This window comes from Nicotiana tomentosiformis, chromosome 8, assembly GCF_000390325.3.
Source record: "Nicotiana tomentosiformis chromosome 8, ASM39032v3, whole genome shotgun sequence".
NCBI classification, from domain to species: domain Eukaryota; kingdom Viridiplantae; phylum Streptophyta; class Magnoliopsida; order Solanales; family Solanaceae; genus Nicotiana; species Nicotiana tomentosiformis.
Window position 1 is genome coordinate 60,292,631 of NC_090819.1, and position 5,138 is coordinate 60,297,768.

The following is a 5,138-nucleotide window of genomic DNA, read 5'->3' on the forward strand; positions in this document are numbered from 1 at the left end:
AAGTGCGATTTTACACTGTAAATTTTTATTGTGTGATAAGTGTTTTTGACATGTGAATGTGATTATATTGTTGACATTGATCTTGAACGAAATGTTAGTTCTTGAATTATGCTTTTCCTTCATCAGCAAACAGAATTTGTTGAAAATCTTGACGTTTCAGAAAAATGAAAAGTTATTCATTAGTACCTCTTTAGATTTACCATTAATGTTTTAATTAGTGGAATTTTAATTTAACGAGACGTTTGAAAAGAGATAAAGAATTGTATTTTGGACGAATATTTTTATAATTAATGCTATTAAAGATCTTTGTTAAGATATGTCTAAAAACCTTTACTTATGTTATTCTTCTATTGCTCTTTTATATTTACTTTTACTATTACAAAAATCATTCAAGTACAAGGTGCATCCTCTTTAAAAATTACAGAGGAAAGAAAAAATAGAAAAAGAAAATCTAAGGAAATTTCTATAGAACGTATGGCTGAATAGAATCCCCATCATACAAGGACAAATTTTTGTTCTAATTAATGAATGAAATGCAAATAAAGTAATGTTGGTAACACGAGGTTAAAGAATCATCTCACATTCAAATGCAATTGTTCATTATTTTGTTTTCTAATACAAGTTCAGATGCCAATGTTTGTTTAATCAATCTATTTTCTAATACACAGAAGAGCCTTGGAAGCAGCTGGCCGTTGTCTTGCCAGCTTGCAGACCAAGGCGTCTTTTTGTCATTTCATTTTAGCTTTTATAATTTGTTGATAATTTAAAGTGGTTCTGAATTTTGATTGGTTCAAATAAGTTGATTACCGTGCTAACTTTATTAATTTTTTTTGTACGGACCTTTTTGCCCTTTAATGGAACCGTGTATGTTTTCGAGTGAGTCCATCTCCCCTTACAATTGCGGCTGAAAAATCCATTTTCATGCCTGGCAGCTTTTTATATTTAAACTTGCTCATTTCTATTTATGCTTGTGAGGAGATAAATGTTTGGTTTTTAGCTCATTCAATCCATTATTTATTAGAGGAAAATTTAAAGTATTTGAAGCCGTTATTTGCCTTCATCCGTATTCTGCTTATATCTCTCTCTGTATAAAATGGTGTATCAAACAAATAAAAAGCATATTTTTAAACTATATATATTCATGATTACTTCTAAACTCTAAAGCTCATAGCTGCCACTATCAAACTAATTTTGTATATCATAAGCTAATAATAGATATTATGGAAATTTAATTTTATAAATTTTCTCTAAATTAATTTGGTAGATCGCACACTAAAATTATTTTATGTGGTGATTGATTTTTTATTTGAAATTGTAATGCACAAAAAGTTATACTAAATATTAATTTATTTTAACAGAGACTTTCTTTTTTAAAATAAATCAAATTATTTTACAAGAAAAGATTTATCGAATAATCTTGTAATACCTTTTACTATGGTTAACTTTGGTAATTTTAGTTCTAAAAACTCTTGATATGGCGACTGTATCAAATACTATTTGGGTTAGTACAATTCGTGCACAATGTTTTATGAAATAGTTTGGTAAATTCAAGATGTTTTAGTTTAATTGTTTACTATAAAGTTAGATTTCATTTGAAGGTCTTTTTATCTATTCAAATTTTTCTCAAAAGGTTTTCAAATAAATATGTGAGTGAGCTCAAGGAATACATAAGGTTTTTAAAGTTTTGTTTACTTCGCAATTACTAAAATGTATTAACTAAGAGTGTACTTTCTAAACAATCCAAATGAAAATGATATGAATGGAGCACACAAAAAGGTATTAAAGGTTCATAGTTTGTAACTTTGCTCAGGTAACCAAGATAGAGCTAACGGGAAAAAATAACTTTTTAAAATACATAAAAATAAGAGTGAATCTTCCAAATATCTAAGGTTGAAACTTTTATAACATCTATCAAGCAACAAACTGAAATAACAAAATTTATTAAAACATCATAATTAAATTAGGCATCTAAAAGAAAGAGAGTTAGAACCAAGAATGAGCACACAAAATTCACATTATTAATTCAAGCATTTTACTTTTTTTGAGAATTGTTTAAAAAAAAAAAATAGAATTGGTTGCCTTTGAGAGACATGTTTATTTCCTCACTTTCAAGTATCTAATCTTTCTTTATCTTGTCTTAATGTTCTAAAAGTTAGACAATAGAAATACATATATGTTCTTATGATTATTTTTATTCCTCTAGGAGTAAAAAGATAAAATAATTAGTTAAGTTAATTGAATTTAAAATACAACAGTAAATTATAATAAAGAACAAATTAACAAGTGAAATTTTTTTTTGTCAACGCACGGGCAAAGTAATCTAGTTAGTATAGGTGTGCCGTAAGGGGCATAGTACTCTTTAATAGTAATTTTTACCAGAAAAGATTAATTGGAGATTTATGACCAAGATAATGAAATGATTTATTTTTTTTAAAAAAAAGAGGAAAGAAAAGGATATCGTCATAATTAGTGAACAAGTGTAAGTTTTGCTACCCGACAATATGGAGTACTGACCACGCCGAGGGATAGGCCCTGAAGCGAAGGACGGGAACGAGCAGAATCAATGTGTTCCAATTTTCGGCCTTGTACCAACCATCCAATGGACCATGGACTAAACGGCCACTGCCTGAAAGGACTATATCCAGTAGACCGCCTCTCACCCAACCCTACCTACCCTATGTATTCGAGGGAGAGGCTGGAGCCGAAAAAGACCAGGTTCCACACATATGAGACAGGCAGAAAATATGGGATGAGCAGTTTCACGATTCACCAGAAAAGGACATAATAGTAATTTTTTTTCTGTAAAACAAGATTGTTGCTCGTTTGTTTTTTTAGGGACATTTCCCACTAAGCAATTTATATGAATCATTAATTTTTCTTTCATGGCGTTTCTCCCTTATTCATATAATTTCGTATTTCAAAAAAAGATTTTAACTTTAAGTAAAATAACCGGCCCTAGTGTTATTTTTATCCAAGGCTTTGCTACGTCAGGTATTTTAACTGAAATACACCAATTTGTAATATTATAAGTACCTGCTCTTCAATCCGAGTGGTTAATAATGCACGTAAGTATGATGATATTGGGCTATGCATCCCTTTCTCTCCCTCAAAACACTGCTCTGAACACGAAAGTATCATAACCCAAAATCTACTAAAGGTCCGTGATGGCGCCTAACATCGCCGTCAGGAAAGCCAACGGTGATTAATCAACTTAATTACCTATTTTTGTATTTTGAAATCATAATTTTCCTTAATTAAATCGTATGAATTAGAATTCACACAACTACAATAACGAACAACCCGTAGGAACTCCCAAACATCCGGTATCATAAGTGCATGAACATTTTCTAAGGAGTACAATAATAATACAATATCTGTCCCAAAGGTAATAAGACAGAATAAAAAAAAGTACAATGGAGACTCAGTGGACTGCGATGCGTAACTTGGAATGCAGCTCACATGGAGTCTCCTCAACATGTGCGCCTACGCGCCAAGGTGATCATCAATGAACCTGTCAGATCCTGTACATTTAGTGCAGAAGTGCAGCATGAGTACGTAAATCAACGCGTACCCAGTAAGTATCTAGACTAACCCCGGAGAAGTAGTGACGAAGGTTCGACATCGACACTTACTAAAGGTCCAATAAAACAATGTAATAAAACATGAGCAAATATGAAGCATACGACAATGATGGGGTAAATCTGTAAGTTACATAATCTTTCAATTACTTCTTTTAAAGTAAAAATTTCTAAATCTTGTATTCTACCTTAATAGCTCAGAAAATGCCAAGTGTCATTATCAAATAAATAAGGAATATCATATAAATGTCGAGCATTAGTAGAGAGATTAGCTCGTGAATATTCAGACTATTAGCGATATAACGCACGATTATGCTGAGGTCGTTCAGCCCGATCTAGAATAATGTGTACATTGCTGAGAGTCAAGCGGCACAAACCATAGATGCATCTATATACTGCCGAGGCGTTCGGCCAGCTCCACAAGAAAAGGAAGGAAGTTACTGAATCACGAGATACCTTGTAACGTCTCGCCCGGTCGTTTTGAGTGTTACAACCCCGTTCCCCCATTTACTGCTCAATTTATGCTTTATATTTGTTATGTGACTTACCGGGGGTAATTGGTTCGGGTCCGGTGAGGTTTTTGAATAATTTAGAATACCTAGTTCTAAGGTTTTCGAAATTAAGTTGAAAGCATTGACCAGATGTTGACCTATGTGTAGTGACCCCAGAGAATATTTGCTAAGGAAATAAAGGTTTTATGGTGCTGAGGTAGATCAATTAATACAAAGGTTATAAAGGAAAGTTTTTTCCGAAAAAAAAAGGGTCATTTATGCGACTCCTATGCGGTCGCAGAATCACTCTGCGGACCGCATAATGGTCGCATAGTGGATCAGGAGAGGGGCAAGTGTGGAGGAAACTTTGCGACGCATTATGCGGCCGCAAATCAGTTATGCGGTGCATTATGCGACCGCAGAACAGGTCTGCGGACTGCATAACGATCGCATACTGAGGCAGCCTTACCCAGTTCCGGAGGCCATATTTCGCAGCCATTTCGCGAGCCGCAGAAGCGTTATGCGGTCGCATAGTGTGATTCGAGGCTTAATTTTTCTGGTTTTATAAACCCGACCTCATTCTTATAAAACACTATTGGGGGTCATTTTAAAGGGTTTCATCTGATATTTTAGAGAGAAGTGAGAGCAATTTAGAGAGAGAAAGTGAAGACTTAGTCATTTATCCATCAATTCTTATTCAAAGTTTGAAGATTTCACAAGGATCTTGCTAGGGCTTCAAAGAGGTAATAATTTATTTCCCCAATTCTTTAATTTCGGGTTTGGAGTAAAAATGGGCGATTAATAGTATGATTCTTGGGTGTAAGATTATTATGTATACATACCAATAAGGTTGTGAAAGATTGTTAAGTTCAAATGGATAAAGATTGGGTTGAGAATGGTAGAAATCTTCATAGACTTTAATTGAAGATTTGACGGTCGAGTTGATGTCGGATTTTGATAAAATTTATATGGTTGGACTCGTGGTTGGATGGACTTTCATATTTTGTAACTTTTGTCAGGTTCTGAGACGTGGGCCCCACGACCTATTTTTGAGTTAATTTCGGATTTT